This window comes from Nomascus leucogenys, unplaced genomic scaffold, assembly GCF_006542625.1.
Source record: "Nomascus leucogenys isolate Asia unplaced genomic scaffold, Asia_NLE_v1 000602F_174668_qpd_obj, whole genome shotgun sequence".
Taxonomy (NCBI): Eukaryota; Metazoa; Chordata; class Mammalia; order Primates; family Hylobatidae; genus Nomascus; species Nomascus leucogenys.
In genome coordinates this window covers 1641-15497 of record NW_022096583.1, presented here as the reverse complement: position 1 = coordinate 15497, position 13857 = coordinate 1641, and the positions used below count along the sequence as shown (strand labels likewise).

The 13857-nt window shown below is 46.1% G+C and overlaps 1 pseudogene; it reads right to left on the bottom strand.

Moving 5' to 3' along the window:
* Nucleotides 1-11149: 11149 nt before the first annotated feature.
* Nucleotides 11150-13110, bottom strand: LOC105739027 (annotated as a pseudogene).
* Between the last annotated feature and the right edge of the window lie 747 nt (nucleotides 13111-13857).

Here is a 13857-nt window from a genome sequence, read left to right as displayed (position 1 = left end):
AAACTCTCAATAAACTAGATATTGAAGGAACATACCTCAAAATAATAAAAGCCATCTATGACAAACCCATAACCAATATCATACTGAATGGACAAAAGCTGGAAACAATCCCCTTTAACACCAGCACAAGACAAGGATGCCCTCTCTCGCCACTCCTATTCAACACAGTATTGGAAGTTCTGGCCAGGGCAATCAGGTAAGAAAAAGAAAGGATATTCAAATACGAAGAGAGGAAGTCAAATTGTCTTTGTTTGCAAATGATATGATCCTATATCTAGAAAACCCCATTGTCTCAGCCAAAAAGCTTATTAAGCTGATCAGCAATTTCAGTAAAGTCTCAGGATACAAAATCAATGTGCAAAAGTCACAAGCATTCCTATACAACAATAACAGACAAGTAGAGAGTCAAATCATGAATAAACTCCTATTCACAATTGCTACAAACAGAATAAGATGCCTAGGATTCCAGCTAACAAGGGAATTGAAGGACCTCTTCAAGGAGAACTACAAGTCACTGCTCAAGGAAATCAGAGAGGACACAAACAAATGGAAAAACACTACTATGCTCATGGATAGGAAGAATCAATATCATGAAAATGGCCATACTGCCCAAAGTAATTTATTGCCCAAAGTAATTTATAGATTCAATGCTATTCTCATTAAACTACCATTGACATTTTTCACAGAATTAGAAGAAACTATTTTAAAATTCATATGGAACCAAAAAGAGCTTGTACAGCCAAGACAATCCAAAGCAAAAAGAACAAAGCTGGAGGCATCATGATACTCAACTTCAAACTGTACTATAAGGCTACGGTAACCAAAACAACATGGTAGTGGTACAAAAACAGACACATAGACCAATGGAGCAGAACAGAAAACTCAGAAATAAGACTGCACATCTACAACTGTGTGATCTTCGACAAACTGAACCAAAACGAGCAACCAGGAAAAGATTTCTTATTTAATAAATGGTACTGGGAGAACTGGCTAGCCATATGCAGAAAATTGAATGGACCCCGTCGTTACACCCCATACAAAAATTAACTAAGATGGGTTAAAGACATAATGTAAAACCCAAAACTGTAAAAACCCTAGAAGAAAATCTAGGCAATACCATTCTGGACATAGGAACAGTCAAACATTTCATGATAAAAACATCAAAAGCAATTGCAACAAAAGCCAAAATTGGCAAATGGGATCTAATTAAACTAAAGAGCTTCTGCATAGCAAAAGAAACTATTATCAGAGTGAACAAACAACCTCTGAAGTGGGAGAAAATTTTTGCAACCTATCCATCTGACAAAGGTCTAATATCCAGAATCTCCAAGGAACTTAAATAAATTTACAAGGAATAAAACAAATAACCCCATTAAAAAGTGGGCAAAGGACATGAACAAACAGTTCTCAAAAGAAGCCAACAAACGTGAAAAAAAAGCTCCACATCACTGATCATTAGAGAAATGCAAATCAAAACCACAATGAGATACCATCTCATGCCAGCCATAAGGGAGATTATTTAAAAGTCAAGAAATAGCAGATGCTGGTGAGTTTGCAGAGAAATAGGAATGTTTTTACACTGTTGGTGGGGATGTGAACTAGTTCAACCATTGTGGAGGATGGTGTGGCCATTCCTCAGAGATCGAGAACTAGAAATGCTATTTGACCCAGCAATCCCACCACTGGGTATATACTCAAAGGAATATAAACTATTGTGTTACAGAGATACATGCATACGTATGTTCACTGCAGCACTATTCACAATAACAATGACATAGAATCAACTCAAATGCCCATCAATGATAGACTGGATAAAGAAAAATGTGGTACATATACACCATAGAATACTATGCAGCCATACAAAGGAATGAGATCATGTCCTTTGCAGGGACATGGATGCAGCTGGAAGCCATTATTCTCAGCAAACTAATTCAGATACAAAATACCAAACACCACATATTCTGACTTATAAGTGTGAGCTAAATAATGAGAACACATGGACACAGGGAGGGAAACAACACACAGTGGGGCCTGTCATGGACTGAGTTGGGGGAGGGAGAGCATTAGGAAAAATAGCTATGCATGCTGAGCTTAATACCTATGTGACGGGTTGATAGGTGCAGCAAACCACCATGGCACACATTTGTCTATGTAACAATACTCCACATCCTACACATGTACCCCGGAACTTACAATAAGAATTAAAATTAAAGAAAGAACTTCTAGTCAGATTGGGCCTGCCCACATAATCCAAAATAATCTCCCCATCACAAAGTCCGAACTCTTAATCATTTCTGCAAGTCCCTTTTGTTCTGTAAGGTTAACATATTAAAAAGTTCTGGAGCTTAGGGTTTGGATTATATTTGTGAGGTTATCATTCTGGATTTCACAGTGAATATGGTTGCTGAATAAGGTTTAACATTAGTTAAACTCCTAGAAGATGGAAAGAGAGTAAATGGAAGGAGATATTCCTTAAAGAAATTATGGTTAAAGATTAAGCAAATGTATACATAACCCTGTGAATGAAAGAGAGCAATATCTACTCATACTGCCCTGGAATGTCAGATGCTAAAGACAAATGGTGATCTGAAAGTAGCCACAGAAGAAACACAGATCATCGAAAAATCAACTGGGTTAGAGTATAACTGACTTCTCCTCATCACCCACAGCAACCAGAAGAGAAAGAATCATTGAAGAGCTCAGGGAAAAGCAATATCAAAGGAGAAATTTGTGGCTGGCAAATCCATCTCTCAAGAATAAGAGTATAATAAGGACATTTTAATATAAGTAGGACCATTGATTTATTGGCAAAATTCCTATTCTAAAAATATTTAGGTCAAAATATGAAAGAAGGAAAGAGAAAAAGAAAGAAAGAAGGAGAAATAAAGAAAGAGAGAGAGGAAAGAAAGAAAGAAAGAGAAAGAAAGAAAGAAAGAGAAAGAAAGAAAAAGAAAAGAAAGGAGGGAGGGAGGGAGGGAAGGAAGGAAGGAAGGAAGGAAGGAAGGAAGGAAGGAAGGAGAGGAAGGGAGGGAAGAGAAGGAAGGAAGGGGAGAAAGAAAGAAAGAAAAAGAAAGAAAGAAAGAGAGAGAGAAAGAAAGAGAGCAAGAGAGAAAGAAAGAAAGAAGAAAGAAAGAAAGAAAGAAAGAAAGAAAGAAAGAAAGAAAGAAAGAAAGAAAGAAGAAGAAAGAAAGAAAGAAAGAAAGAAAGAAAGAAAGAAAGAAAGAAAGAAAGAAAGAGTGATGGGTAATCACAGGTACATGTAAATCAATATTGTCATTATAGAACATTAATAATGTAGAGTTAAAATGAAAAAACAAAGCACTTAATATGTTGTATTATCATTTTCTCATTCATCTTCCCATCCCTACCTAGGCTGTGCCATCCATGAGGTCTGAGGAAGTTTGATTTCTTTTTCCAAGACTCCAGTCCATGGAGTACAGTCCCAGAATACGGTAGAGTTTGATGAATGTTTACCAAGTAAAAATGTTTCCTGGAGATAATTAACAGGCCAGGAATTGTGATGCATAAGCACAATTCAAAAGCAGCTGAGGGGAGTGACATCAGAGAGCATGGTAGCATAGGAAACTCCAGGAGCCCAGCCCCACACAAGAGAGATGACACAAGAGACAATGTGCTTGTGAAACGGCACACACACACACACACACAATTTGAGGAGAGTTGTTAAAACACAGATTCGTGGACTGCACCAACAGATATTCGGATTGGGTTGACAAACAATCAAGTGTATTGAAACTCTGAAAAACCTCAAAAGTTTATAGCAACCAAGTGAATGCAGAAAAAAAACAACTGGAACTCGGTAGCAGAGCTCAGTGGGATCACAACTTTCCCTTGGCCCATTCCTCCCTTTCCAGGTCAGCAGTGGTCTTGAAGACAGCAGCCTGGGTTCCCAGTGTGGGTTCCTGGTGCCGGATGGAGCTGAGTAGATCTTGCTCTCAAATAATTCTATTTTTTTGTTGTTCTGTTGGGCAACTCCCTGAAATATGAACAGAAATGGTTTGCATTTTCCCCCTACTTTAATCTGTCTCAGGGCAGAGAGTCAGCCAAGGAAGAGAGCATTTGATAAAAAATAAAAATAAAAAACAATTGTAAAAGCCAATGAGTCAGCAGCTACCTCTGGGGCAAAAAAAAAAAAAAAAATCAATTGAGGAAAGTAATAGACATGCAGAAAAGACTGGAAGGGAAAGCTGGGAGTGAGATGCTCTGGGGAAGTAGGATTTTGGAAAGCTTCCATATTCCTGGGAATCTAGATAGCCTTGTACATGACTAGTGAGGGGCACAGGCTCACAACGCACCCAAGAAGGTCCCTTGTTCACACCTCTAGCTGACTTGCAATAGCTGCAAAAGCAGAGTAAAGGCAAAGGCAGAGTGGTAAACTGCCCAACTGACTGTGGAAGGCATGATGCCAACATACCCACAGAGCCTGCATGAAAAGACTGGAAATTTTTTTCTTTTTGGCTCAAGATATTTAAGGAAATGTCTGTCAAAACACTGAAAGACTACTAAGCTAACAGAACAGAGATTTCAGTGACCACATGCAATAGAGAATACAGTCTATATAAAAATAGTTTAGAAAATGTAATTTTTAGAGTTACCACGGTATAATATTGAAAATGTCTAGTTTTCAACTTCAAAAGACATGAGTTATGCATGTATGAAAGCATGACCCAGGGAAAGCTATGGGCAGAAGTTGTTCCTGAAGAAGGCCAAGAACTGGACTGACTTATTAGACAAAGACTTTAAGACAACTGTCTTAAACATAGTCAAAGAGCTAAAGGAAACCATGGAAAAATAACTAAAAAATTTGGGAGAACTGTGTTTCACTAAATAGAGAAAATCAATACAGAGGTAAAAATTGTGAAAAGGAATCAAATGTAAATTTTGGAGCTGAAATGTAGAGGAAGCAAAATGGAAAATTCACTGGAGGTCTTCAAGAGCAGATTTCAGTATGCAGAATGAAGAATCAGCAAACGCGAACATAGGTCAATTGAAATTGTCCCATTTGAGGAGCAGAAGGGAAAAAGTATGAAGAAAAACGAACAGCAGAGATCTGAGAGACAACATCCAGCATATGCATTTTGGGAGTCTCCAAAAGAGAGAAGAGAGAAGTGGGGAGAAAGAGTATTTGAAGAAATAATGGCCCCAAACTTCCAAAATTTTACTAAAAATAGGAATCCAGGTATCCAACACACTCAAATATTTAAAGTAGCATAAATTCAAAGATGTCCACAGTGAGAGACATTACAATCAAACTGTCAAAAGTCTAAGACAAACAGAGCATCTTGAAAACAACAAGACAATGGACTCATCGAGTACAAGGATCCTCCATGAGATTAACCACCAAGTGTTCTTCAGAAACCGTGGAGTTCAGAAGATATTGGCATGACAAATTAAAAGTTCAGAAAGAAAAAACAACCTGTCAACTGACAGTTGTATATTTGGAAAACTCTCCTTCAGAAATAATGGAGAAATTCAGACATTCACAGGCAAATAAAAGCTGATGGCATTTGTCTCTAGTAAACCTATTCTACAACAAATGCTAAAAGGAGTGCTTCAGGCCGAAATAAAAGAACATTCGATGGCAACTTGAAGCCATATGAAGCAAAAAAGTACACAGCTAAAAGTAACTTCATAGGTAAATAGAAAAGCAAGTATTTTTAGGGGGTGGGGGCTTGGTTTTAACTCCTCTTTTGTTTTCCCTATTTAAGTTAAAAGAAAATGCCCATCAGCTGATGAATAGATAAACAATTGGTAGCAATCAGCCAATCAGCTTATACTTGCTAGTTTAACAAAGTCTTCTAAGATCTCAAATACATGGTCACCCAGATCTTATAAGTATTTGATTAGGTCTATCCAATGGTGATATTCTGAGTATTCACACTCTCTGTACTACTGGAAATAGAGTCATTTGTGCATTTAAATCTAAATAGATTAGAGAACCAATTCAAGAAAACCCCCCAAAATTCAGTAAACTCATACTTAAAATTCTGTTCCAGTGTCCCTGTGCCCCAGGGACTAGGAACAGCCCATGCAAGCTGGGCTGGGCGTGGTCTGAGGCCTGGCGGGCCAAGGACGCCTGGCGGGCCAAGGACAGCTGGCTCAGCTGGGGTGCACTATGCACTGGTGGGTCAGCAGCCCACAGTGGTGCTGGGTTTTTGGGCACCAAGCCCATTCCGGAGTTGCACGCACTGAGTTGGTTCCAGTGGCCCCCAGGCTTCTAAGGGGCACTCTCCTCCTGCTAGCACCAAGCTAAGCTGTGGGGTGAGCATGCCTGTGCATGCTGCCTGAGAAACTGCAGCCCCAGCCCCTGCTACAGATACCCAGGCCTGCATCCTAGTGCTTTGTATGGCTGTGGCCATTCAGGCCCCCTACGACTGGAAGCAGCCTGTCTGGGGGTGACCAGCAGGATTCTATTGAAGGCTGCTTTCGTGCTACAAGGGCAAGAGTTAAGTCTTTGAGACAGACTGGTTGGCAAAGTTGATCATGTTGACCCTGGCCCTTTTGGGGATTATTTGCCAGCCCCGGGTTTGAGTATTGTCTGGCAGGACCCCAGGCTCTGGGAGCTGATCTTCCCTCACTCAAGGCCTGCTGCAGCCTCCCGCTGAGGTCTCGAAACCAGCAGGAGCAGTTATTCTTTGGCACTGGGGACACCGCAGGGCTGAGTTGCTCTCTGCCTGGAGGTGGTCCCATGGGGCTCACTGTCTGGGTCAAGGATGGTGCAGAGCTGGTGTCCTCAAAATGCATCCTGGTGGAGCCCCAGCAGCTGCAGGTGCTGACTGCTTCTCACAAGGACCCTGGGAGCCTACAGCTGCAGCGACTCACCCAGCACGAGCGATCAACTCAGTGTGCACATGACAGATGCTCCATCCTCAGGAGATGACAAAGACGGGGAGGACAAGGCTGAAGACACAGGTACATAATCTCCTACTCACCTCATCTGGCATATTAGAAACCTGTCCTCTGCTCATGCACAAATCCACCTTTGGGTGGTCACAGGCTCCAGCTTTCTACAAAGGCCATGTGTACTCTGTGTAATCAACACACCCCAGCTTCTTCCCACCTCCAGTCATCTCACTGTATCTGACATGATGCCAGCAGTGAGGGTCTGAGCCCTGGAGCAGACTGTCTCAACTCAAATTCCAGCTCCACTACTTACTGCTGTGTGACCTTGACCAAGTCACTTAACCTCTCTGTGCTTTATGAGCTTCCATTGTAAATGTGTGTGTTCACATATGCCAAGTACCCAGAAAGATGCCTGGCACATGGCAACACCCACCACAGAAGTGGTAGCTGCGATTATTGCCTCATTAAAACAGTGGAGATGTCACCAATGAGGGCTAGAGACAATTTGGGAAATCCTGATCTGCTGTTGGTTTCAGGTGGGGAATCCTGTAGGACCAGCAGGCACACGGCTGCTTCAGTGCAGCTGGCACAGGGCACCACCAGCCCAGAGCAACTCAGAGCTCAGAACACTCTGGGCTCCGAAGTCCGAGCTGCTGGGGCTCAACTGTGGTGTCAGTCATAGAGTGTGGACCCCTCCCTATGGAGTCTCCCAGGCTCAAATTCTTCCCTTGACTCTGGAAATGCAAATCCAACACTGACCTCACAGGGAGGTTCTGAAGGTTAAGGAGGAGACACGTGAAAAGTGCCTGGTGGACACCAGGGATGCCAGTGTGGCTGAGGGACAATGGTGAGGCAGAGTGGAGGCAGGTGCCCCCTCCTCAGTATACCTCCCCCAGGCCCTCTCCAGGCTCTCACCAGGCCCCACCCCGGCATGTCTCCAGCTTCCTCTCAGCCCTGGTTACTCCCAGCCCTGCAGTCAATCCCTGAGCTGCGAAGGGGCCCTTGAATCCACCCTGTCCTGTGTCACAGTGTCATCCACTTGAGCTCACATTGCCTCTAGGCCACTTGGCAGCCAAGGGATGGGGCCACATTTTGTACTTTCTGCAACGTGGCTTCACCTTCAAGTGCGGGTGATGACAGTGCCACACAGAACAAATGTTACCGCCCATCTTCATCGACTGTAATTTTCCAGTTTTCCAACCCTCAGTGAGCAAGGAAAAGCATGGCGTCCACCAGAGGGCACCAGGTCAGCAGTCAGGGGCAACCAACAGGCAAAGACCCCTGAAAATAGACCCCGCAGGGAAGCACAAGTATTCACCGAGGGTGGGAACCCCACAGATCTGGCCATCTTCAAGCACATCAGAGAGATTGCCATGAGGAGCAACTTAGCCAGAGAGAGTTATTTGCCTCTTCAAAAAGCATATAATTATGTAACACGATACTTAAAAATTTTCTATCAACACAAATCTAATCTGGGCATTGTGGCTCCCAGTGAGCCACTGGGACAGATGGCATCGTCAGGAACGCTGGCTCTGCGGTGCCTCAACTTGCCAGAGCCCGGATGGCAGCAGCCTCCCCAGAAGCACCTGGCAACTCACCTGCACAGGGCCAGGGTCCCAGCTCCCCCACCCCAGTCACGCACCTCCTCCTGCTTTTTTTTGTTGTTGTTGTTATATCTCAAGGAGAAATACACAGTTGCCACAGGGTGGAAGGTCCTGTTCATCCACATTGAAAAGTGCAGGTATTTCTGTTAGAATCATTTGTTTTACTTTAGGATGCTGACTCCTGCGTCCATCTCAACCTGGTCATAGTGCTGCCACCTTCCAGAAGAGAAAAACTAGGTAGTGCCTTGTGAAGGGGCAGAGTTTCTAATTTCTGACAACGTCAGCCCCACAGCCACCCAGATGAGCAGATGGGGGACACAGGGGAGGACCCAGACCTGCTCTCCTCCCACACTACATTCTTGAGTCTTGGAAAGAGTTGTGAAAGTGCCACGGGTACAAACACCAGTGGACCACTCCCACAGGGACAGCTCCATGAGGCAGTGCCGCTCATTCCCACAACCTCCTGCTATGGGCTGCATTTACACGGTGACCCAAGGCCAACCAGGGAGGATGCCAGCCAGGATGTGTCATCCTCAGCTCTTCAGGACATGATGCCAGCAGGGGCAAAGTTATCCCTAGCAACAAGACAGAGGAAGAAAGGAAGGACAATGTAGCAGTAGCCACCATGACCAAGAGAGACGGTTCCAGAAGTGCAGGACAACTCCATATGCAGATGCTGTTGCTGTGCGATTACACTCTGAGAGGGGAGTCCAGGTCACTCTCAGGGTGCTCGCTGTACTCAGCTGGGGGCCTGCAGGACATCAAGTCCTGAGAACGCCACGTTCTAGTGGAGTAGAATGAACTGACAGATACACAGCAAAGCTCCACATACTTTTCTTTTTCTTTGTGCCTGCAAAGTTCTTCTTCAGTGTCTCTCTCTTTTCAGCTACTGCTGCTGGTTGGTTGAAAAAACTAGAACAATAGTAAAAATTGGAGACAAGTGTTTGGCCATAAAGAGAAATATTGGCTACTTCCAGTATTTTCAAGCTTGGGTGATGGTTGCCATTTTCCAGCTCACCTTGGAGGGGATGAATTCAGAAAAAGCTTCTGTTACAAATCAAAATGGACATGCCAGAAGTATTAGCTCAAATCAACCTCGTCCTATCAAACCGCTTAGTGACTCAAAAGACCATCTGGGCTGTTAATCTCAGTGGCCAGAGAATGGAGCTGAAGAAGGTGTTGTCAGATCAGGGACCAACAACCATGTTTTAGTGGGAATAGAAAATGGAAGACCATTTGTTCATAACCATTTGAATCACAGCCAGGTGTATAAACACACATCATTGACTGATAGTTTCAGTTCTATGCCCAAGAAAATCATTGATGGAGTGAAGTAATTGAACTATCACGGAAGATATATTTGTATTTTTTCTTTTCCAACTTTTAGTTTCAGTGAGTATATGTATCTATATCTATATAATATTTGTGTATATAAAATAAAATATATATTTTTTTGAAGAAAGGCTTTGTATGGTTTGCTGGAGCCACAGAAGCACTGCTCCAGAGCAGAACAGTGCCTTAATCTTCTGTGTTAATTTGTAGAACATTCACTCGCAGCTACAAAAGTGACTCAATTTTCCCCTGGAAATAATGCTTGTCTGTTGTGAGATGTTGTAATATATGTGAATCATCATCACGTGTTAACATGCCATATGGAGTTTTTGATACCTGATTCACATTATTAGAGTTGCTTCTTAGTATCTATGTGAATTTTCACTCCAAAAACACAAACCAGAAACTTAAGTGAAGGACACCTAGGGCAAATGGTGGCTGAAAGTAAGATTTAAATTACTTTTGCTTGTACTGTATAAGGAAAAGAATACAATTCTTTTCTTATTTGCTACTTTAATTCTTAATTGCTAATTTGTAATTATGGTTTTATACATTTCAACATTTCGACATAAAGTATTTTGTATGGTTAGCTATAAAATTTTTTAAAGGAGTCTGTTCCTCTAGAACCACTCTTCGTACCAAAGTCTCTATCAGTCTGGATTTTCCAGAGAAGCAGAACCAATAGGGTGTTTGTGTGTGTGTGGTGTGTGTGTGTGTGTGTGTGTGTGTGTGTGTGTGTGTGTGTTTGTATTCGTTTTCATATTATGATATTTACTCATGTGATTTTAGGGCGGTAAGTAGGAAAATCTGCAGGATAAGCCAGCAGGCTGAAAATGCAGAAAGAAGATGTTCTAATTCTGAGGCAGGATTTCTTCTTCTCTGGGAAACCTCAGTTTCTGCTCGCAGAGTCTTCTACTGACCGGATGAGGCCCATCCACATTATTGATGGTAATTTTCTTTTTGTAAAGTCAGCTAATTCAGCATGGGGAAGGGGGTCATGGTAGACATGGGGGAGAGCTGTCTCCCCACCTCCTCACATTAGGCTAACAGGGACGCAGACTCATTCAGATGCCTTTGCAGAAAGAGACGCCAGAGGCTCTTGAAGTCATAAAGGAGAGGCGTGAAGAAATCCTGCATCTCAGTCCCTCACAAGACAGCTGTCTCAGGCTACAGAAAACAATAGTCATGAACAAATTCAGGTCAGTGGCCATAAAGGGTAACGCTCTGAACTCCCCACTACACACTCAAAGTGCCCCAAAGAATCACCATAATCCAGTCTTGTCCCCTCTACCCCATCCCCCTTCCACATAAGGCCCTCCAGGACATCACCTTTACAAGCTACGAGAGACACATTACAGCCCTGGGCACTGTTGCTGCCTAGGGTAGAACAAAAACAGGACCTGGTCAGAGCCTGCAGGAGATGTGGGGAGGAGGAATTATGGCATAGGTGGGCTCCTCCACACCCATCTCCCGCACTTACACACAGCCCGAGCACCTCCTTCTCTACCTCTGGGAAGAAATCACCCTGTGAGGGGCCAGGGAGGAGGCAGGGCCATGAGGTCCTAGAGGAACCCCCTAGTCTTGAATCCCAGAGAAGTTTCCAGAACTGTAACTGCAGACCCAGGGCAGTGGAGACTGAACCAACTGCCCTCCTGAGGTCTGTCCTCAGCAGGGACCTTCCCTTGTGACCTGTGACTGCTGAATCAGGTCCCCATCATCACAGTCATCAAGGTGATGACTCTGTCTTTCATTGTCACAGGTGCTTCATAAAGAGTAGGTGCTGGCACACAGGCGCCAGGCTGGGTAGGCCCATGAGTGTAGATGGTGCTTCCCAGTAACCAGGCAGGGCACACTCCTACCTGGGGCTTGAATCCCCCAGTGGGACAAGAAATCTCAGATCCCACTCCTCACCCCTTCCCTACCTGAGCTCTTTTTCTGCCAGATCACAGCAGTGACCACAGCTCCTAGGACAGCCAGGCTGGCAGCGATGCCCACGATGGGTATGGTGGGCTGGGGAGATGGCTCTGGGAAAGGAGGGGAAGGTGAGGGGCCCTGACCCCCAGGTCTCAGCCCTGACCTTGTTGAAGGGCTCCAGAAGGGCTCCTGCTTTCCCTGAGAAGAGATGTGACCCCTCATCCCCCTCCTTACCCCATCTCAGGGTGAGGGGCTTCAGCAGCCCCTCGTGCTGCACATGGCATGTGTATCTCTGCTCCTCTCCAGAGGACACCACCACAGCCACCCGCTTCTGGAAGGTTCCGTCCCCTGCAGGCCTGGTCTCCACAAACTGTGTCCTGGGTCTGGTCCTCCCCATCCCGCTGCGAGGTCAGTATGATCTCCGCAGAGTAGAAGCCCATGGCCCAGCATCTCAGGATGGCCTCATGGTCAGATGGGGTGGTGGGTCACGTGTGTCTTGGGGGGTCTGACAGGAGGAGTCAGAAAATTCAGGCACTTTGCATCTCTCATGGGACATTCCAGCAGCGCCCCTGTGACCTATCTGAGAATGAACAGGACACCTGGGGTGGGGAAGGGAGCACAGAACCCAGACACCAGCCTGGACACAGGCACCTGGGATAATCTATTCCTTGGAAAGTTCGAGTCTCTGAGCGGGGGACAGGGACTTCTGGTCCTGATCTAAGTGGAGGCAAAGTGACTCAGAAGAGCTGGAATCAGAGTCCCAAACACACTGAGTGTGAGGCAGAGAACAAGGCCTGAGAGAAAAGTCACGGTGCCCAAGGCTGCTGCAGGGGTCAAAGGGGACCGCAGATCAGTATTCCAGGGACTGTGTTTCCCTCCATTTCCTCAGAGACTTCATCCCTTAATTGTGCCAGAGAGCCGGGCGGACCCTCAGAGGAAACCCAGGAGGATTCACCCCTTTCTAGATTCAAGAGAGGGCAATATTCTAGCGTTGATCCCATTTTCCTCCGCTTCACCTGAGAGGCCCGCCCGGTCGATGGATAGGAGATGGGGCAGGCTCCCCGTGGCCCCTGGTACCCGCGCGCTGCAGCGTCTCCTTCCAGTTCTCCAGGCATCTGAGGAGCTTCTCCACACACCTGCCCTTCAGGTAGGCCCTGACGTGCTCTGAGTATTTGTCCACCTCCCACTTGCTCTGGGAGATCTGATCCCACTTGCTCTGGGGAGGGGTGGTTACCTGCGCCCCAGGCCGGGGTCACTCACCGGCCTTGCTCTGGTTGTAGTAGCGGAGCAGGGTCCGCAGGTTCCCTGGGTGAGTCTGTGCGTGGGCCTTGGTGCCCAGCGTCTGCGGGTCCCAATACTCCGGCCTCTCCTGCTCCACCCACGGCGCCCGGGGCTCCATCCTCGGCCTCGCTGCCTCACTGTCGAACCGCACAAACTGTGTGTGGTCCACGTAGCCCGCGGAGATGAAGCGGGGCTCCCAGAGGCCGGGCCGCGACACGGAGGTGAAGAAATACCTGAAGGAGTGGGAGCCTGAGGGGCAGGGAGGGGCTGGGACCCGCCCGATCCTCCTCCCGGTGCGGCCCCCGCCCCCCAGGACCTGAGTCCCCACCAGGTGGGCCTCTCTCTTCTCCCCGCAGAGGCCGTGTCCCTCCCAACCCCACACTCACCCACCCGGGTATGGGTCAGGGCCAGGGCTCTCCAGAGCAGCAGGAGGAGGGTTCCGGGCGCCGTGACTCCATCCTCAGCGTCTGGAGGAGAATCTGAGTCCTGGGTGGGTCCGCAGGGACTTTAGAACCGGGAACTGCCACGATGCTGAATGGCTTCTCTGGAAACCCGACACCCAATGGGAAGGGGAATTGGGATGGCATCCTGAGTATTCAGGAGGAAGGACCCTACACGACCTGGGAGAATAAGAAGTGAAACTCTGGGGAGATGGGGAATCCCCAAAGGTGGGCCTCCCCAATCCACACACTGCCTGTGGTGCCTGAGACCCTGAGAGCCACGACCCAGACCCTGGGACTTCACTCTAAGCCCTCTCTCCTTCACTGAGCACTCTTTGTCACACTGTATCCCTGAGTCCTGGTCCCACATCTGTCTGAGGAAACCAGGGAGATACCCCCAGGCTGGGCCCAGCCCCTTCCCTTTC